Source organism: Pinus tabuliformis, chromosome 7 (genome assembly GCF_031772625.1).
Source record: "Pinus tabuliformis cultivar Carrire ecotype Pingquan chromosome 7, CPIR1, whole genome shotgun sequence".
Classification (NCBI taxonomy): domain Eukaryota; kingdom Viridiplantae; phylum Streptophyta; class Pinopsida; order Pinales; family Pinaceae; genus Pinus; species Pinus tabuliformis.
This window is the reverse complement of record NC_142293.1, coordinates 1,087,995,343-1,088,018,656: the sequence shown is the minus strand read 5'-3', so window position 1 is coordinate 1,088,018,656 and position 23,314 is coordinate 1,087,995,343. Positions and strand designations below refer to the sequence as shown.

Genomic DNA, 23,314 nt, shown 5'->3' with positions numbered 1-23,314 from the left:
GAAATTTGGGCTGGGAGTCCCCAATCAAGTACCATGCTCAGTCAAAGAGGCTTTGGCCAAAATTTGGAGTGGATCGGGCCTTTTCCGTCGTTTTAGTGCCTTGGCCAACCTCCTTGGATCCGGCGATTGTAATTTTGACATTTCTCTAAAACCATGACACCTGTGAAAAAAGTGAAGGAGGTTTTTCTTCTTTGGCATGTTGTGGACAAAAACCTCTCTCAGTTTTCCAAAATTCATATTTTATTGCTCTGGAACATCATTTGAGTGCGACTTGTCCCGATGTGTGAAACAAGGAATTTTGTCGAAATGGAGCGAAATGAAGGGGATAGGGGGCTTCTAAATTCTTGGGGAAATTTTTGGGAGTAGGGAGGGATGTTAGGAAGTAGGGGAAAGTGGAATCTTAGAGATTGAGCGAGGAGAAGGGGTCCAAAAGGGCAAAACACAGGCCAAACCTAGAAAATTGCCAGGTTGTAGCTGGAAACTAGGGTTTATGCAAAAATGAGGAATTTGGGGGATCTCAGTGATGGGAATCATTTGGTAAGGTACTTTAAGGATAAGGGAAGGTGTATGAACATCAGGATATGAGTTTTGCCGATGATTTGGCCGCCCAAGAGAAATTGCCTTCAAAACCCTAGGAGAGGGAAATGACCTTGCTTAGGCGCAACTGAAGCATGAATAAGCTGTAGAATGACCCTATGGAACTTGACATGATGATGACAACCCTCTGAATGATGATAGACTCAGCTAAATGGTGACATGAATTGGCATTTTGACAAATTTAAGCCCAAAAGCACAATGGAGACTTTTACTTGCAAATGAAGACCTTTAAAAATACAATCATGATCTTCTTGAACTGTAGCAAGCAATAATTTTTCATGATGGAGGGCCTACCTTGCAAAATTTGGCAATTTGTGGCTCCTTGGTGAATTTTCAGGCGGTTTTACAAAGAGGGCGCTGACGGGTCGCGCGCCTCTGACGGGTCGCGCCCGTTATAATTTTGCACTAGCGGAGGGTGCCTGACGGGTCGCGCGCCTGTCAAGCTCACAAATTTCACTCAAACTGTCTTGCAATCAGTTTCTCTATCACTTGGATGCATAATGAGGCTTGATAGAGGGAGATTAGGGCTTTTATAGCCTTGTTTGAATTAATTTCATGTCACAACCCACATGGTTTCCTTTTATCCTGAAATTGACTGATTTGATGCTTTTCTTTGATAATTTTTGCAGGGATATCATCTGAGGGATCTTGGCAAGGGAGCCAGGGTTACATGCTATCCTTGGAAGCTTTTTGAAATTTCATCACTTTTTACAAAAATTTGAAAATTGACCTTGGCTTTAAAAACAGGGTTTTTAAATCCAAGGTGAAAATTAACTGTACAAGATAGAAATTTGCGAAGAAACACCTTTAAAATCATCCCTCTGGCTTGTTGAGCACTTATTGACCTTCAGAGACATGACCTTGTAAACAAACTTGACCAAAACCCTAGACCTAGGAATTTGACCTCAAGACAAGACAAGACAAGCCTAAAAGAGATTAAGGACTGAAATGGCTTTGATCCAGCAATGCCAAGAGGGGGAAAAAGACACCAGCTCCTCCATCAGGGTTATGGCATGCCTAATGGGAATGCAAAAATTGACACTGATGAGACACCTACTTATGCAAATGCAAAGAGCTTTGGTCGCTGATGGAGGGCTACAAGACCGACTCTAACAGATGCCTTGGTTAAATCATTGTAAATAAGTTTCGCAGTTTTCTTGTGTAGATTGATGTTGTTAGGAATTGGAATATCCTTTGCATTCATGGTTAAATTTACAGTTTTGAATCCCGCTGTAGAAGAAACTGTCAAAGCAAAAGGATGAGAAAAATAAGTTTTGAGTTGATTTCTCTCTAAATCCATGGCTGACAATAGTTTGGTATGATACTCTGATACTAATTGAGCTTCAATATGAGAAGCTTAAATTATCCCTAATATTTTTATTCTTCTCTTCAACATGTTCATATGATTCCTTCAAGGCAGTAATAGAGGTTTGTTCAACTCCTGTGGGGGAGGCTCAATGCCACTAACGATATTGTGCGCCAAAATTGTCCGTCATTTAACCCTTTTACTTGTTTTGTTGGGTTTCGTTGACCCATGTAAAATGAATTTAATCATGCACCATCTCGATTTGACATTAGTCCCATTCATTTTAAAACAAACCACCATCCAAAATAGCTTTGATTTTTCTTCATGATATTTATTTTTTTATATTTTGGAATATATGATTTTTTATTTTTTGAATTTTGGACATAGTGAAAATGAGTTGAACCAACCCCAGAAAATGGAAATTATAGCATTAAGAGATGCATGATTGATGATTTTTCACCTGTATGATCAGTATATATAGGGTTAAAGAATGGAGAGGAAAAAACCAACTACAGTGAGAAATTTTTTGCGTCAATACATTTTCAACGCAGAAGTCGCGTTACAGAATTAAGTGATGTCTAGGGTAACTGCCATCTACTTTTCCTGCAAACACATTCTAAATGGCTATTTGGTCGACTATTTGCATTTTTTTGGTTTTGTAAATGTAAATGTTGCATGTAGAGGACCCGAAGCTAAGTTCAGAGGAGATCATGTGGAATGTGGAGCATAAAACCGTTATCTAAATATTTACAATGTGTTTGTTGTAGAATGTGCTTGACTTGACTTACTAATTTGTAGAAGCATTAGCTTTGCACATTACAATATGAAAAATACTTCTCAAATTTCATAGGAACTTTCATGGAATGGTAAAGCTTTATTTAACAAATAATATGAAATTTTGCTTATGAACATCTCTTTTTATTTTTGTTTTATAATAGATTTTACATTTCTCACTGTAATACAACACGAATAACACATCTCAATCATTCTATATTTATTAGCGAGAGAGTCTTGATGAAATTTTGTAATTATTTTACATAATTGAGAAGGGTCTCCTTTTAACAATAGAGGATATTGATCTCTTTTTAACAATATAGGATATCAAGATTCCTTTGGTTAATATATTAGCTTAGATTCATCTTAATTTCGGATCTACTAACCATCGAGAGGGATTAAATCTCTTCCCTCTCTCTCCCTTCCATCTATATTTCTATCTCCTTCTTTCTCTCTATATCACCCCGCAAACATGCACACTCTTTCTCCATATCTATCTATATCTCCCTCCCTCTTCCTCTCCATCTCTCTCTCTCTCTCTCTTCCCATTTTCTCTATTATTTAACTTAATCATCTTGGATTAATATAATATTAAATTTGTTATACTATAATATATATTAATATATTAGGATATATGTTAACTCCAGATGTATATGGGATGGAAGAACAAAAACATAAGAGTGATAGAGGTGGAGACATAGAGGAAGTGACAAGGGAGAGATGGAGATAAAGTGAGGGAGAGAGGAGAGGAGTGAAGAGACAGAGAAGGAGAGGAAGAAAGAGGGAGAGAAGGGTAAGAGAGATAGAGAGAGAGAGAGGGAGGGAGACAAAAATATGGAGGGGGAGGAGAAGGAGAGAGGGAGGGAGATAGTGACAAGGTTGGAGGGTAGAGAGAGAGAGAGAGAGAGAGATGGGAGGTATGAGAGAAAAGAGAGAGAGGAAGGATGAGAGAGAGTAATTGAGAGAGAGTAATTGAGAGAGAGGAGGAGAAAGAGAGAGATGGAGTTTGAGGGAAAGATAGGGAGGGAAGAAGAAAGACATAGAAAGAAAAAGGTGGACAGAGATAGTGTGTGTGGCAAGGGAGAGACAGAGAGAGTGTGTGTGTTTAGGGGTGAGAGAGAGAGAGAGAGAGAGAGATGTGGGAGATAAAGGGAGAGAGAGGAAGGAAGAGAGAGAGGACTTGCGAGAGAGGAGAGAAGGAGGTAAAAAGAAATACATAGAGACAAAGGTGGAGAGAGAGAGAGGGAGTGACAAGGGATATGGAGAGAGGGAAGAGAGATAGAAGGGGTGAGTTGGGAGAGAAGGGGAAAATAGAGAGAGAGAGAGAGAGGGAGAGGGAGGGAGATATAGATATATATGGAGAAAGAGTGTGTATGTTTGTGCGGTGATACAGAGAGACAAATAATGAGAGATAGAGGAAGATAGAGATATAGATGGAAGGGGGAGAAATGGAAGAAGAGAAAGATAGAGAGAGGGAGGGAGGTAGAGATAGATAGATATGGAGAGAGAGTGTGTGTGTGTTTAGGGGGGTGAGATAGAGAGACAAATAAGGATAGATGGTGGGAGATATAGATATAGATGGAGGGGGGGAGATAAAGGGAAGAATCTTGCTTACACTAAATGCATTGATTTCAATGTATATGCTGATTTCTAATCCTATTTGATTGTTTGCACTAGATGCATTGATTTTAGTGTAGATGTTGATTTCTAATCCTATTTGATTACTTGCATTAGATGCATTGCTTTTAGTGAAGATGTTAATTTCTGATCCTATTTGATTGTTTTCACTAGATGCATTGATTTTAGTGTAGATGTTGATTTCTAATCCTATTTGATTACTTGCACTAAATGCATTTATTTCAATGTAGATGTTGATTTTTAATTGTATTTTATTGCTAGCACTAAATGCATTTATTTCAGTGTAGATTTTGATTTCTAATCCTATTTGATTGCTTGCATTAGATACATTGATTTAACCATAGATGTTGATTTCTTATTTTATGTAACTAGATGTATGGTGTTCATTAATTTCAAGGTAATTAGATTAACAATGTGCATTGATTTCAGTGTAAGTACATAAAAATATTGACAACATCCACTGATTTCTATGTTACAGTAATTCAACCATAAATAAAATATTTGAATTTTCATCTTAAATAAAATGTTCACTTAACTAAAACGATTTCTTCTTGAAACTATAAACTATTTGTAATTTACTACATTCTTATTATTCCCATTTTGCAACATTCAACATTGTTAGTCACTTTGCATTCAAATGAGGTAATAGAAAACAAATACCATTGAAACTTACTTGGGGTTTAACACTCCATAAGTCACAATGATTGAATTTGGAGAAAGCTACTATTAATATTGGAGAACAAGAGAGACAAGGTATGACATTTACTACAATAGTGTGAGTTAAATATTTGAATGATCTATAATTTCAACCTCCCTTTTCATATGATCAATATTAAAATATGACAAAACTAACCGGTGTGATAATAAGAATAATAGAATAAAATAGTTTGAGATTAATCACAATTAAGACTATTCGTAATTGATTGCATTCTTATCATTCAAATTTTATATCATTCAACACTATTACATTGTCACTTTGTATTCAAAATTTTTATTTCATCAATATTCATTATTCAATCTATTAATAGTCTCTATCATCTCAACAAATTGAGGTAATTGGGAAAATTTAAGATTAAAATGACCAGATTAATCTTAGACATATTTGACATATTTAAAATTATTAAAGAATTAGATGTTACACATATTTTTTGTGGCCACGCGCGACTAAAACCAACTTAGATCCATCTTAACTTAGGATCTATCAAGCACTGAGAGGGATCAAATCTCTCAATGTGCAAACCTTTCCTCAAGTTCTGCACTCAAAAAAGAGGTTTGCACCTTGAGAGATTTGATCTCTCTCGATGCTTGATAGGTCCAGGGTTAAGATGGATCTAATCTAGTATATTTACACACTTTTAACTTCATCTTAGTGCATAAAATCCTCTTAAAAATGTCTTTAAATCTCCATTGCTCTTCTTTAAAAAGAATCTAGCAACCAAGGTAGTTGGAAAGTGGATTTTTATTTTCAGTTTTCGACTCCACTTTGTTGTGCAAGTACTTATTCTTGAGGCAATTATTGTTTGAAATATTTGATATTGCCTCCTATCATTGAGCTTACAATTAGTTGCACGTGTCTTTTGTGCAATAAAATATTGTAGATTATAGTTGCAGAACATCGAAATATCAACTTTTCCATTTCCATGATACAAAACAACAACCATGACATTGAAAATTTTATTTTTCCCCATGTGTGCTTAACTTGGAATCATGTGTTGAATTTTTTATTAAAAAATATTTACTCATTCATTAAATATTAATGTAAATGTCCATATATACTCATCCATTGAATATCTATGTAAATTGATATATATATATATATATATATATATATATATATATATATATGATCGAATGTAAGTAAAGTAATTTAAACTCAATGGAAGGTGGCTTCTCTGAAAATGAAAATATTATAAATGATATTTCACGTATAAAGTTCCTTTAGTTTTTTTTCTCCGAGGTTGAATTGGATGTAATATGGCAGTTTGAATGGAATCGTTCTAGTCTGGATGATATTTACCTATGGTCTTCACATTGCACAATGTGTCTCTCATATCACTATGGAGGATGGATTTGGAAATAAAGTCTACAATTTTAGGCTTCTATCCATATTCACATTTTACGGTGAAACGCTCACTATTTAAAAAATTCCCTTCAATTTTTTTTACTTTTTTTCTGGTTTATGAATGGTCATACACTTTCAACCTAGGATTGCACAAGGTCTATTCATTGATTAAGTCCAACAATTTGCATAAACCTTTGATAACCTATTAACACATAATTATAATTATTTACCATATGCTCATTGTTGCCTTCAAATGGATGGTGTTTCTTGTTACTATTTCAAGTTTTTTTAGTGTCCTCATTTTTCAAATTATTCATTAGGAGCAAAGTGCACACCAAAGGATTTTTCAACTCTAGATAAAGAAACTATGAATGAATAGGTCCAACATCGCCAAATATGAAGACATAAAATTACCATGTCACTAATTTGAATCCAATATTCAATTGATTTAGAGATAACAATAGTATAATTAGGAATCACTACCCAATTTGTGATTTCGCAACCTATAGAATGAATTTTTCTACTTAAACAAGGTTTAAGTCGATCATTCACCTCCTCGTAGAAGTTCATCCCCCACAATAATAATTGATGCTACAAATATGTTATTCTCATAAGGTACAAGATCACTTAGGTCATTGCGCATAGCCACCATAGTATCATGACCATTGAATTATATCCTTTTCATTCTTCCTACTCTTTCTAACATTCCATTAGCTAGTAGATTTGAAAGTATAAATTTTTCTTTACCAGTAGAAGAGTTATTAATACAAAGCAACCCATTTATTATTGTATCACGAATGCTTCCAATTGCAGTATATCCTTGATTATAAAGCGTGCAATATGGAAATTTTCACGCAATAATAAAATTCCATACCTTTTTGTATGACTAATTTGGGATGGGATTCACTCTCATGAAAGGTGGTGATCCTTTTGAACTTGGGGAAAAGTGTTCTTAACCAATTGTGTTAGGGTCACCTATATAGGTGCCAAGGAATATTTATTTTACAAAATTTTCCTTTAGTTGTGCATCTACACTAGATTTAAAATCAAGCCGAATAATCTCAATATATAATTCGTAGGTTTTTGCAATCTCATATGTGAATGCATTGATTTATTAGGATGCCATGGGATTGTCAAAATATATGTTCCTTACTGGATACTTCAATTTAGAGCATATATGTTCACTACCTCCATGTTATGTTATTTCAATAAAAGAATACCTTTCTCCTAGAATATGCAATAAAATCGTAGAGTCTTTCCCACCCTTAAAACTGAAGGTAAGTTCATCAAACTTAATGTCTCAAAAATGTGAATGTGTAATGATATATGAAATGTTCTATGAAGGTTGGCCTTCACAATTGTATTAATTTCTAGTATAAACCTCTTCAAAAACCACTCATGATTTCATTCATTTTTATTTGACTGATATAATTTGTATCAAAATTTCTAGAAAGCGGATGTTGACATTTAGATAAAATGTGAACAAAATTTGGGATAAAAAATTGTGTACTCATTACACGACCAATGGTTTTATGAAAATTCTTTGGTTCTAGCACATTTGTTAGCTAGGTGAGCTATTCATGCAGAACTTTGCGGCATCCATATCAATTTATTGAGAAACTTCTTTATACCTCATATGGTAGCACTGACCATAGTAGCAAAAATTTGGCTACATTTTGATGTCAGGAATGTATTTGTCACTAGTACCCAATAGCATTACCTCATTATAGTGAGTGGGAAATGTATTGTCTATCTGATATACAATTTCATCAAACAAAAAATATTTTACCTCAAATTGTAGATTCTAATGATACAAATTGATTCAACGATAAATATACACTACACCATGTGAGAGTTTAGGTTTAAATATATCAATGTCAAGGGATTCAATGTGGTATTGCATCAAGGTCCTCGTGTAAAAGATATTTCATGATTAGGCTCTCTAATGATAATATCCACTTCCAGTGAATATAAAATGGTAAACCAACATAAAAGGAGTCAAATAAAGAAAATATTAATTAAGCCAAGTGAAAAGATGATGAAATGTGCATAAACAAATATATGAAAGTTTAATGATGTTAAAAATAGATAAGTAGTTTATCCAAATTCATTTATGTTAAAGAATTGTGTACTTAATCAAGATGATGATAACAATTTGGATATTACTTTAATTTTTCTCTTAGTTGAAGGTCTCACTAATGAATGAAACCACAAGCTTCCATAATCTATAGTTTTAGGAGGAAAAGTGAAAGAAGAGCCATGCAACATGCATGTAACAAACCCTAACACCCCCTTGGGTTATTCTCGGAAAGTGGAAGGTGTTAGATCAAATCTAACTCGACCTTCATGGCCTATTATGCAAATGGGGTCACAAAAATCACATTTTTTCAACATCCTTCAAACTCAAAAAAAAATGCCACCATTGTGTTCGACTTGTCAAGATCTTTTTGGAGATATAATTTTTATCTTGATCCAATTCCTGGATTGAAATTTATGCCCATTTGAAGATTTTCTCATTAATGTTGTCACAATAGTTGTGCCACCACATGGTGCTCCCAAGTGGCATATATGGCCTCGCCATGTCGCTCATAGGCCAACAAAGCTCTCATCACACTAGTGCACCTAGCACCATCATGCCAAAGAATAAGTAAATCCCATTCTAAATTGGTGCGGCAAGATGATAAATTTAACGTTAGTTGCTGACGAGATTTTCATCTAGCGCTCTTTGTCAATTTCACTCAGTGCCAGTGCACCATTATGCCAAGGTAGGAGGTGAATGTTAAGCATTATACAAAAGGCATGAAAGATGTCACTTAACAAAAATATTTGTATCCCACAATACCAAATTAACATCCTGCCTTCTGATACCTCCGACATGACATGAACCGTGGTGCCACTTGGCAGTCATGTCATCCAAATCCATGTCACTTGCCTCCTTTTCCTCTTGCTAATGTCATGTTGACATCAAGTTGATGTCATCCTACCACGTGGAATCCTCTGACAATGCCACGTATCATCCAAAAATTGGCTCTTTGGCCCTCCAAAAAGGGTGCTCCTGCCTGCCATGTGTCACACCACATAGGCTCCACATTAGCATAAATCTATGTCACCTTCCATGTGGCATCCATGTAGCCTTGCATGGCCTACGAGGCACCCACCATTTCATCTTGCATAGGGTCCCACAGGGCCTAAACCTTCATGATTATCCATGATTTTACATTATATTTTGCCTCACACATATCCAGGCATGCACAATTTTGCACCTTAGCAAGCCATCTAGACTCCTGAACACCTGGATATCCTTACCCTTCTAAAGTAAATCCAGTCTCAACCCCACCATCTGAGTTCTTTCACATCTATCCTTGTACAAAATTTAACCTAGTGGGCCCCATCCTAGATATCTGCCTTTCTTCACAGAAATCCAGATTTGGTCCATTCTCAAAAGTGTGTAAGCGATAGTTAACTAGATTTCTAGATCTTCGGATGCATCTGCCACACGCTGCACAACAAGGATATTTCTCGTCCAATAACGGGGTAATCTCTATTTGTGCTCTCTGTCAACACCTTCATTCCAAAATTATTAATGCATTCAACATGAAATTTCACGTCAAGTGATGGGAATATCTCCATCCTGCATCCAGCCAAATAATGCTAAAACCAAATTTATTTTATATAAGTTAAACATAGGTATATTTAGCCAGAATATAAGTCTATAGATTATAATACACTGATAGAGGAACTTTGAGGATTCCCAACCAATTTTCACTAGAAACCTACAACACTGCTAACACTACAAATCAAAGGGCATATATTGTTTACATTAATTTAATCTCAGAGCTCCCTTGCTTAAGCAAGATCCTCATTCAACACACAAAGCACAAACCAAGAAAATACATTGAAATATTAAGCAAGAACAATGAATCTTTCAAATTATAAGCATGTCAACCATCAGAGCACTGATAATAACAGTTATTTGCATGTCATCATGCCTGGTCACAATTGCATATATATAATCAAAGACATTCATATCATCCAAATAAATCTAGTGTTCCAGCTTAGCCAAAATAAAATCTAAGGCATATTTCCCTTCAAGGACATGCAAATATTTTCAATGACCATTCACGAGTTAATATAGAGACATAATTTAACCAATAACAAACTAGTCCCGAAATCATTCACATTCAAATATACAACAATCATGGCACTTATTTGAATGGTTAGAAATGGATAAGAACTAAAGGTGGGAATTCAATTCTCCACCAAAACATAGGTTAGATTCACCACAAATTTTCTTGCAATTGTCCACCCTCAAGCTAGATCCACGATCCAAAGGATTTCTTCTTAGGAATTCCAATCAATTTCAACTGGGGTATTTCTCAGTTTCTAGGAGTATGGGATTTATTTATACGTGGTTTATCAGCTTTGTTTTCAAGGAAAAAAACTACAGGAACCTATAAAAAAATTCTTGGTGGTTTATCAACTTACTTAGCAAGCACTGAGTGGTTTATCAACTTCCTCAACAAGAACTTTGGTTTATCAACCCTTTTCAACAAGCACCCCAATGGATTTCCACCCTACTAGCGGTTTATCAGCCTTACAACAAGCACCTCATTGGTTTATCAGCTTACTTGGAAAGCACTAAGTGGTTTATTATATTCCACAACAAGCACTTAGTGGCTTATTAACCCTTTTCAGTAAGCACTTATCACCAAATTCCTCTTCTGAGCCTCCTACTGATATTTCAAACTTGGTCACCATAGTCCAACTATTTCCATGCATCAATTCTAGGAATCATGTCCCATCAGTCTAAGTAGACTTTCTTAGGAACACAACCCTTACTCCTACATTCTACCTTGTCTTTTCTTCAAATATTTTTCACAATCTCTCTTTGTGTTGCCTTCTCCCAACGTTCAACTACTCAAATCCTCAGTTTTTCTTGCCATTCTTTCTTTTCTTCCAAGCTCTTCGTGGGGCCCCCACATCGGACTACTCATTTCCCCTTCCGTTCACATCATGGAAGCAGGGAATGTGGGCGTCTCCTCTACCTAAGATCTTTTGTCAATTGTTTGGTGGTGGTTGTTCATCCATGCCAACCCACACCACTCAAAACCCTCCCTTAGATTATGGATCCTTTTATCCTACTCTTCAGGCTAACCAAAAATAAATTTACTTTTAATTACAATCACTATTTATTACAAAATAAATGGGTAACACAATGATGTTACAAACCCCACCCCCTTAAAGTAACATCGTCCTTGGTGTTTAACTAGAAAGCAAAAGGACACAAACTGAGCTTTATATAATAGCACTTACATATGCTCATTCATCAACAAAAACAAGTATTACCTCCTCATTTGTTCTGTCATCTCCTAGATAGCTTCGTCAAGTCTAAAGTGTTTCCATTGCACCTTGAACGGATCTATTACTCGATTTTGGAGCATTCTCAGCCTATGATCTAGGATGCACAGTGGTTTTGGTTGGAACTCTCCCTCAGGTTCCATTTGTATCACAGACCAGTTAAAGATATGATTAACATCATGGACATATGTATCAAGCAAATAAATGTGAAAAACATTATGTGTAGTCACTATAGGTGGAAAGGCCAATTTATAGGCTACTAGCCCCACTCATTCCAAGATTTGAAAAGGTCCACACAATCTAGGTGAAAACTTGGCACAAGACCCCACTTTCAGTGAACTCTTCCTCAATCTGATGTGGAGATACACATGCACTCCCACTTGGAATTATTTGTGCATCCTTTGCGGGTATGCATAACTCTTTTTCCTAATATTCTTTTAATTTCTTCTTTATCTTTACCACTTACTACTCCATTTAATTCAACATATCAGGTCTAAGGACTATTTTTTTTACTGGTTCATCTCAATGAATAGGGGTGTTGCATTTTTGTCCATACAATGCCCTAAAAGGACTCATCCCCAATGACTCCTTATATCCATTGTTGTATGCAAACTCCACCAATGGTACGAAATCTTCCCACTTCTTTGGTTGATACATGACATACATTCTCAACATGTCCTCTAAAATTATGTTCACTCTTTTTATCTGGCCATTTGTCTAAGGCTAATAATAAGTACTAAAATTCAACTGGATTCCAAAACCAGCAAACAACAACTCCCAAAAATTAGAGGTGAGCTTAGCAGCTTGATCTGATATAATCTTCTTAGGAACACCATGCAACCTAAACATTTCCTTCATGAATATCTGGGCTAGTGAGTACTTTATAGCTATGAAGTGAGTTAACTTACTCAACTTGTCCACCACCACCATAATGGAATTGTGATGTTTAGCTATTGTTTGCAATCTCATTATGAATTCCATAGATACGACTTCCCACTTCCACTTGGGGCTTGGGATTGGTTGCAACAATCCTACTAGATGCCTACATTCTACATTTACTTGTTGGCACTCCATGCACTTGGAAATATATCCAAAACTTCAGTTTTCAATCCCAGCCAATAATATATTATCTTTATGGTTGTTATCTGTAACAATCCTGGTTAAAGGGTCTTCATCTTCCTTTTCTCTTCTTGTCTTGAGCAACAAATGTAGAGGGTTGGTCTGGGAGCGACTGAGAGGGATCCATGCTCAAGGGGAGGAGCGGGAGATGGTTTTTGAATGTGAGTTCGTCGACATTGAACTAGCACCAGAAGAAATCCTCGCTAGCTGGGGGCATGATGTGTCCGAGAAAAATCTGCAATATTTCTTTCCGAATAGCGCAGCGAACTCACGTTTGCTTGACGAGGTGGTGGGAGGAGGGGTTTTGATAAACGGCGCTCAGGAAAGGGTCTCTGTAAAAATCCTTATTTTGGAAGGGTTGCTCCATAGCCAGTCGAGGTTTTCGTCCAACGAAGAGGTAGGAGGAGAGTTGAAAGGTTCTGGAGAGGTGGGTCAAGTGTGAGAACTAGGCCCGAGCTCTGGCGTTGGGTTAACAAGGACGGTGGTGGAGGGTGTTGAAGGCAACAGTGACCCTGTTGGTAGGCGACCTGAGTCGCTTGGGGTAGAAGAGGCAGATGCTCCTGTTAATCAGAATCCAGGGGAAGGAGAAGGCAAGAAGGAGGATGTGGGTGGAAAGCGGAAGAAGAACAAGCCTATCAGAAAAAAGGAGGAGTGCCCTAGTTGCGTTTTTGGAGTGGATATTCGTATAGATCAGGCGATGGAAGCCTCAGAAACCATTTTAGTTGGAAGAGTTCGTGGAAGAAAGTTCTCGGTAGACTACATCAAGGTTTGGGCTCAATCAAAATGGAAAGAAGCTCCGAGTCAGCCAGAAGAGATCAAGATTCTAGATAGAGGTTGGTTTAACTTTCGGTTTGGGCAAAAGGAGCATGTCGAATGGGTGCTGGAAAAGAACTGGAGCTTTGGGAAGAGGCCAATTTTATTCAGAAGATGGACACCCCTGTTTGATGCCCAGAAAGAAAAAATGGTGGAGTCTCCGGTCTGGGTCAAATTGCCGGGTCTCCCTATGCAATTCTGGACTGACTCGACCTTCACATCAATTGGTAATACCCTGGGGAAGTTTCTTGATGTAGATAGATCATTTTTACGAACACATGATTGGAGTGTTGCTTGTATTCTGGTAATTTTAAACCCCATAGAGGGTTTGGCGGACGTTGTGAATCTGAAGTATCGAGATCTAGATTTTTTATAGATCCTGGACTATGAAAATCTTCCTTTCAGATGCCATCATTGCCATAAATATGGACATGTAGCCCGGGGATGCCCTCTGGGTCACCTTCGCCGCCGAAGGAAAAAGAGAAGTGCAAAAAATCAGGAGACAAAACAGGAGGTTTTCACACAGGAAGAAGGGGCTCAGATCAAGGAGAGAAATCCTAAGTCAAATGCTCAGGGGTTGGACCCGGAGCAAGTGGAGGAAGAAGATCAGGAACAGCCTGGGTTTGCAGCAATTGAGACTATCTCTTTCCCGATGACCCACCTGGGACCCTCATCAGTCTCTGAAAAAGCAGAGGCGTCTCAGGCGAGTACGCTTCTATCCCCTTCCTTTTCCTTATGCACTTCTATTGTTTTATCTCAGTCTTGTTGTGATGAGCCTGGTCCTTCCAGGAAGCTCCTGAATGACCTGCTGGACCTAAGGAAGGGTCAAGCCTCAGTAGATAGTGTTATCATGGCCATTCCATCCTCTCCTAAGTTGTCCTCTCTTCCCATGGATGCTGCCCCCTCCGCCCCTCCTATTGTTTGTAGCCCTGAACCCCCCTACAATCTTAGACCTTTGGCCAACAGAAAGGGGAAAGGGCTTGCTGTGGGAGGCCTAGAGCTAGACCTAGTGTCAGCAGGCCCGAGGAAGCTAAGAGGAAGGAAATCTAACCTGTCGAAGGCACAGTTGAAGGTTGTTATGGATATAGCTGACGGGAAGCAGATGTCTCTGTCAGGGGTGCTTAGAGCAGAGCGGCCACCCCCTGAGGTTTTTCGATGATCATTTTATCCTACAACTGTAGGGGTCTAGCTAGTCTACCCAAAAAGCTAGCTCTGAAGGAACTGGTCAGGTCCAACAAACCTGATATTATTCTACTTCAAGAAACTCTGGGGAAGGGGGAAGAAGTATTAGGATGCCTCATTAAGCTTCTGCCAAGATGGAGCTTCCATGCCATAGATGCTAACGGACGTTCGGGAGGGGTGGCACTGGGTTTCAACGCGAAGGTTCTTCGAGAGATCTCCTCTTGGGGATCGGAAAATGTCTTGGTTGTGGAACTATACTCCAATGAGCTATGCATCCCTATTCTTATTCTAAATGTCTATGGTCTTATTTTGGATCGGGAGAGGTTTTGGAATTCCTTTTTCGCTAAATATTTTTTAGCACACCCAAATCTTATAATTGGAGGAGATCTAAATTTTTCTTTGGGGATGTCAGAATCATGGGGGGTCAGAGCCAGGGCAGATCCTCTATCTGATTTCTTCCTGAATAAATTAGCCTCATCTCTCCTGGTGGATGTTTCCCTGCTCAAATTGCGCCCGACGTGGAGGAACCGAAGAATAGGAGAAGAATGGATTGGGAAGAAACTTGATCAATTCCTACTCTGTGAATCATTGGCGGAAAATTACAGGCTTTTAGACATTGGGTTGGGGAAGGTGGTCTCTTGGATCATCTTCCTATCTTTCTGGAAGTAAAGGAAGATTTCACTAAACCAGGAACTCCCTTTAAATTTAATTCCTTATGGCTCTCGGATGCATCTTTTATTAGCCTATTCCATAACACTTGCAAGAAAGATGACCTTAATGAAGATGGGAGTTGCAGTAAGATTTTTATGGATAATTTAAAAAGGATGAAGGTCGCCTCCAAGCATTGGGCCCTGCATAAGAAACTAAAGGAAGAAGAGATCCTAGAAACTGTAAACTCTGAGATTGCCCTCCTTGGAGACCCAGGCGGTAATGGATATGGAACAATAGAGTCTCGTGCTAGACTTCAAGAGTTGGAGACAGAAAGGAGAAGAATCCTCTAGCTCAGGGAGGAAAGTTGGTGCTTAAAAAGTAGAGCGATTTGGCTGCAGGCGGGGGACGAAAATACCAAATTTATTCAGAATTATGCTAAAGGAAGGAAAAACTCTAATACAATCTGGGAAATGAAGAAAGCCAATGGTGAGTTGGCTCTCTCTTTTGAAGAGTTGGCTTCATTAGGGGTCAATTATTTCAAGAATCTCTTCAAAGTGCCAGAGGAAGTTTCTATTGTAGAAGATATAAGATTCACCCATTTCTTTCCTAGGTTCATAGAGGAGGAAGGAAATGACTCCATCATGGAACCTGTTTCTAAGGAGGAGGTAGAAGACATTCTCAAAGTAATGCAAAAGGACAAAAGCCATGGTTCGGATGGCTGGACTGTCGAATTTTTCCAACATTTCTTCAAGTTCATTGGAGATGAGTTAGTGGCTGTTGTGGAAGAATCCAGGTGTACAGGAACAATATATCACCCCTTCAATGCCACCTTTCTAGCCCTTATTCCCAAATCTGATCACCCAGGCTCTTTTGATGAATTTAGGCCCATCTCCTTGTGCACCTGTGTATACAAAATTATTGCCAAAGTTATTGCCTCCAGGCTAAAACCTTTCCTCTCCCTGAACATTTCTCCTGAGCAATTTGGCTTTCTAGATTGAAGACAAATACATGAAGCAATAGGATTTGCTCAAGAAACTCTTCACAGTCTAAAAATTGGGAAAAAAAAGGAGCCATTGTGAAAATAAATCTGTCAAAGGCTTATGACGAAATCAGCTGAATGTACCTTAGGCTTCTATTAACTCATCTGGGATTCAGGTATGATTTTGTGAGATGGGTTATGAGTTGTGTTTATTCATCATCCATAGATGTCCTGATCAATGGAGCGCCCTCTAGCTTTTCTAGTCCTGAATGAGGCCTGCGTCAAGGTTGTCCTCTCTCTCCCCTTTTGTTTCTACTGGCAGCAAAAGGCATCATTCTTATGATTCATGACGCAAAAAGACACGGGACTCTCAAAGGTATTGAAGCAGCTGTTAATTTTTGGGTCACTCATCTCCTTTTTGTGGATGACATTATTATGTTCAACAATGGAAGTCTCGAGGACTGTAGGACGCTCAAGAGGATCTTGGACCTTTTCTTGAAGGCTACTGGTCTCTACATAAACGAGAGAAAATCCACACTCACATGCTCAGGTTTGTCCAAAGAGATGGTGCGTAGTGCGGAGTTGGTCTTGCAATTTGAAGTCAAATATTTGGAGGATACTTTTAAATACCTAGGGTTCTTTCTAAAGCCTGATAATTACAGGATCAATGACTGGAAATGGATCCTTGCTAAAATCGAATCCAAACTGAAACATTGGAGTTTTAAGTGGCTTTCCAGGGCAGGTAGGCTAGTGTTAATTAAATCTGTTCTGATGGCAGTTCCAGTCTATTGGGCTAGTCTGACATGGGTTCCCAAAGGAATCATATCCTCAATTGACAAATTATGCAGCAGGTTTCTATGGGCGGGGTCCAAGTCAGAGAAAGTTACCCCTTGGATTGCTTGGGATAAAGTGGCTCGACCTAAAGAGTGGGGAGGCAGGGGTATAAAAAATCTTGCATGCTTCTCCCAATCTCTAGCTACAAAGCTCGCCTGGAGGCTCATTTCTTTTGAGAACCTATGGTCCTCTATTACTAAAAGAAAATATATTGATCCTCTATCAACGCTAGACTGGATCAAACTGCCGCAAAAGACTTCCAAAAACTCTTCGGTGATTTGGAAGGTTGTGGTTGCTTCTATCAAAGTTATTGAGAAGGGTTTGGCATGGAGTGTGGGGGATGGAACCCAGATCAGGCTGGGTCGAGACCCCTGGATAGGATGTACCGAGAGTTTTTCTCTGTCTCAGGGTTTGGTTTCGGCTTTCAAAGATAGGGGACTCTACACTTTAAATCGGGTGGTTGATCCCCGGGTTTCCACCATATGGAGTCAAGGGTGGGTTTAGGGAAGAGATTTGCACTTGGATGAAGAATGGTTGGAGGAATATGAAAATTATAGAAGGGACCTTCTCAACTCATCAGTCAGGCTCTCTGAATCCCCGGATGAACTTAGATGGGTCTTTGCCCAGAATGCGCTTTACTCTCCAAAGATGGGGTATAAATGGGTGATGTCTCAAAAGGGGTAGGAGAATCCAGCATGGTGGGTTAAACCGCTTTGGAAGTTAAAAGGGCCAACAAAAACAAGATTGTTCTTCTGGTGTGTCCTGCTATAGAAAGTTCCCACCTGGGATTTTCTTCAAAGAAGAGGAAGGATGGGTCCTGGCTGGTGCCCCCTCTGTAAAAATAGTAACGAATCAATACATCACCTGTTCCTTTTATGCCCCTTTAACACTAGCCTATGGGTTGAAATGCTAAGGTTGCTCAATATTCCTTTTAGATGGGAAGGGTAGGGAGTCTTGGAAGCTTGGCAGAGGTGGTGGCAAGAAGTGACAAATGACAAAGAGAGATCCATCCCACTTCTCATAACTTGGGGGACCTAGCTTGCTAGGAATCAGGTCATTTTTAAGGACACTGTCTTCCCGATTGGAAGACTGGCTGCAAAAGGAGCTGCTATTTACGATAGTATCCCTATTCCGCAAGCTCCTCCTACTACCAGAGCTGTTTGTATAGAATCTATTAGATATTCAACTTCGTGGGCTTTTTTTTATAAGGCCTTTGACATTAATGGACATTGCAGAGCTGGTCTGATTATACATTTATCAAAGGAAAAGCTTGTTAAAGCATCTGTTGGTCTTGGTCAGGGATCCAATAACTTTGTTGAACTGAAAGCCTTACACTACCTCCTATGTTGGCTTATCCTTAGGAACGTGAGAGCAGTCCAGATTTTTGGGGATTCAATGAACATTGTCAAATGGTTTAATGGGACTCAACATTGCAGAAATTTCATTTTACATCCTCTACTTAAAGAAGTTTCTCGACTTAAATGTCGTTCACGGAGATATCTCTTTGCCATATTTACAGGGAAAGGAACCACGATGTTGATCGCCTATTTAAAGAGGGTGTTGAGCACGATATGGGTTCATGGACAGCTATGGAGGAAGATAATGGGGTGCTTCAACCACTTGAATAGCCCATTTTTTATTAAGACTTTGATTTCCAGAAAACTGTTCTTGTTATTGTACATATTAGGAACTGATTCTTTTTGTTATTGCTACAAATTTTGAAGAAAGTTCTTTAGGGTACCAGGGATGTTTTCCTTTAAAAGGAGGTCTTGGCTCTCTGTTTTAAATCAATGTTTTTTGTTTTTTCTTTGTACAAGTATCTGTATAGTGTTTACTATGGATTCTCAGAGGTTTTTGGTTGCCTCGTTGTCTTCACAGACTCACAGCTTCTGTTTTACTACACATCTCTTTCTCGGATGTTTTATCCTTTAAAGGATCCTGGGAGGTGTGCAAGGATAGGACTGGTCTGTTGGCTTGTTCTGATGGCAGGACTGTTGTGCAAATACTCCGTTTTCAAGTATTTTCAAATAGTTGATACTACTTTTTCCCTTTTAAAGGGCGAAAAACGAGTCCTTCAGAAATGCTTAGCATATGCTATGTAACTTTCTATATATAATAGATGGTTCAATTTTTTCTTGTGGAAAAAAAAAACAATCCTGATTAAAAATTCATGTACAAATATATAAGACCATGGTCATGGGACACGTACTCCAAGCTGAATGGTGGGAAAAACATACTAGTGGGTGTTCATTTCGATTATTATGGCTAAGGAAATTGGCCAAGGCAATGGCAAAGGCAAAGTAGGATTTTTGGCACATTTATTTATGAAAATAATGGAAATTAGGAGAAAAGGAAGGTGAAAGGTCATAGGTTTCATTTGAGGAATAAAATGAAGAAAATAAAGGCCTCATTAATAAAAAGGATTCTGAGGATCAGTGGATAGGCTTGGTTAGTGTAGACTTTTTCCAGTTCAGTTTTGGAGCTCTCTCTCTATTCTCTCTCTCTCGTACTCTTGGACACTTAGATTTTCTTGGAGCACTCTTGCAGGAGTGTGGCATACTTGGAGTTTCGGAGTAATAAGGCAAAGGAAGAAAAAGTAAGTGCAAGAATCCATCAGGATCAACAAATACAACGGGTTTTTCTTGCAGGTACGATGTTGCATGTATTTTTTCCTCACTAGTTTTGGCATGCATGGCATATGCATGTGGTTTATTGGTCATGATTTGTCACTGGCATGGAGGATTTCCTGGATTGACAGTGGATTTTCCTAGATGCCATGGTGTCGTGGGTTCATTTATTTGTTTTTCTGGTTGGTTCTCATGTTTCCTTTAGCTTGGGTTGAGTTAATAGTTCTTGGAAGCCCTGGTTGGAAAAACGCTCTAGAAGCCCTGTAACAGCTTGGATTGAGTTACTAGTCTTGGAAGCCTTGGTTGGAAAAAAACTTTGGAATCCCTTGGTGGGTTGAGTTACTAGTCATAAAAGCCCTAGTTGGACAAATGATCTAGAAGCTCGAAGTAAGATGTGGGTTGAGTTACTAGTCCTGAAAGCCTTGGTTGGAACAAATGCTCTAGAGCCCTGGAAGGCTTGGGTAGAGACCAATCTAGTCATGGTTCGTGATGTCCAATCGTCAAGTGGAATCATTGTTTGATGGGTTGAGGTAGTTTGGCCTCTGGAAGCCCTAGATGGTTTTGATTGATGTGTTTATGATATCCCACATTCATGCTTGGAATATGGCACGAGGGTGACAAGCTGAAGAGAGATTAGGCTAAGCCATGTCTAAATTCAGGTGGTACATGGAAGTCCCAGACTGGTTTCATTTTGCATATGTTAATAAGATCTCTTTCCTCTTGTAAATGATGGGTAAGTGTACTTGTTATTATGTGACCTTGATGGTTGTATTATCATTATTATGTTGTTCTTTATATGCTCATTATGAGCATGTTTTATGGCAGTGATGATGTATGGCTCTCATTATGTTTTTATTTGTAAATGAATGAACAATATATCTGTGGCTTAATAGATGAAATTTCAGCTAATGATATAAGGGAATAATGCTTCTTAGCAATTCTCAGATAATTATGAGACCCCTATGCTCAGATCTATTGTTTAAACTTGTAGATTTCATATTTGTGACATGTTTGACGAAATGGTTGTCATGGCTAGTAGGGGTCCAGTCAAGGGCTTGTTCAAGTAATTGCATTTGTATCATCGTTCACTTGTTATTTTTATTTTCTGAAGGTATCATTGAATTTTGGGCAGTGACCTAGGTTGTGGGCCTGAAAAAGTGGGTCAAATCCTAGGGACACTTGCTCAACACTAAACAAAATAGTCCTTGGATGTTGACATACTATGTTGTGGGAGAATCCTGAGCCTTCTAGACACATGCATACCCATATCATGGGAGCATATGTGGGTTAATTGGTCTAAAAACTCAATGGGACACAGGGGTTGGTTACCTAAGAGATTGAGATGGTTCCTAGGAGTCCTATTGCTATTTTGGAAGGTTTGTATGGTGTGTTTCTATTGGTTCCACTTCCTTAATGTGACTTATGAGTTTGAATCATATAATAGTAACTTCTCATCACAATTTTACCCAGGTTGGTCGGTTACTTGGGTAGATGTGGGAGGAGGGCGTTACAGAGTGGTATCAAAGCATGGTTAACCCCTCGGATTGGATGGGTGGTGTGTTGGTCATGCATTCATGTTGGTTGCATATGTGTTCCTTATGCTTGCAGTCCATGTGCTTTTTTCATTTGCATGGTGTTGATCATGGTTATAGTGGTGTCGCTGTATGAAGGTTGATGGTGTTGCTGTGGAATGTGTCATCATGAGTGTATGGTTGTATATGCATTTGTTATGCATGTTGCTTTCTACATGTTGTTATGCATGCATTGTCATGGTTATAGATATGCATGTCTAGTAGGTCAAACATGCATTGTAAGGTTATTATATACAATTAGGTCATCATGATGATATTGGTATGTTATAATGCTAATGTGTTGGTTGAGATAGAGCAGGAGATGCATACCATCAAAGTGAAGTTGCAACATTGGACCTCGAGGCAAGAGCATGTCGTCATACAAGTTTGTATGTAGGTTAAGTATTGTTATATGCATTATGGTTATGTGTATGCCTTCCATTCTATTGATGTTATGGTTACATACATGATAAATGCTAGTTGACTAACGTAGTCATATGCACGTGTCGAATAGTCATGAATGATAGTAACATGTGGTTGTATGCATCGCTATTGTTGTTTTATGTTAGATAACTTGGTGATTATGTTATATGTTGTTGATGTGTATGTTATAGGTTAACTTGGTTTCGTTATATGGTAGTTAGCTTGATCATTATGTTATCTGTTGTTGATGAGCATGATATGTAACTTGTTGTTGTTATATACTAGTAACTTGATGATTAGGTTTATTACATTAAGATGTTGATTTTATATGTATCATACTAATTTGGATTAGTCTATGTAAATGGTTAAGGTTATGAATTTTAGGTATGAGTTAATATGTTGTGATATTATGTCATATTAATCTAGAATGATCGTACATACGTGATTGTTATGCATGAACGAAAAAGGTTTATGAGCTTATGATGTGAACATGTTAGTTAGTTATTGTTATGGATATCATAAACTTATTTGTGCTTGAGCTGATGTGTTGTAAAGTTATATCGTGCTAACTAGATTGATTGTGCAGACAATATAGACTCCCCTAAGATACATTAAGGTATGAGCCTTCTTATGTCATCTACTTTGTGCTTGAATGTTTGATTATGTCATCTATTTGATGTTTAAGTGTCAGTGTCTATTATGTCATCTATCTGTTGTCGAATGTTTGATTAGTCGCATGATATGAGTAAGTGTTTATAAGATTTCATCAAGCAACGATATTGTTTTAAGATGGTTTACTCATGCATATGTATTGAGATAGCTGACATGTACTTGAGTGTAATAGGTGATAGTTGTAGCATTATGTCTAATGACTATGAGTTGACTATGGATTATGACATGATTGTTAGTCTTGGTAAAGGTTGATTTCAAATTGATAGATATGATTGTATTGATATTTGGAACATGTGGTTGACATGTGTAAACAATTGCAGGAAACATGCTTGCTATTAGCGTTACAAGGTAATAATTGATGTGTTTATATAACTAACAGTTGGGTGATGTGACAATACATAGTAAGCCTCGATTGTAACAAGGTAAAAAGGTAAAAGAAAGGAATTGGGCAAGAATTCCTTTGGCTATGTTTGGAAACCCTAATTCCAAACGAATGAGTGCTTTGCATACCAAAAGTATTCTTAACCTTGATTTCATCTGACATTATGTGGGTATGTGCTATATTCATGGACATGTATTTGATAGGTATAACAGCTGGTGTCTAGTTATAGCTAGATCTGTCAAAGGAATTAGGTTCCCTTGAGCGATGGCGTGGATGTGTTCAGTTGCAATACAACATTCTTGGCACAATAAGGTAAGATAACTAGT

At 38.1% G+C, this 23,314-nt stretch overlaps 1 pseudogene; it reads right to left on the bottom strand.

Moving 5' to 3' along the window:
• Positions 1-6,674: 6,674 nt before the first annotated feature.
• LOC149251348 (bifunctional cytosolic FAD synthase/FAD diphosphatase-like pseudogene) lies at positions 6,675-9,300 on the bottom strand (annotated as a pseudogene).
• Positions 9,301-23,314: the final 14,014 nt, after the last annotated feature.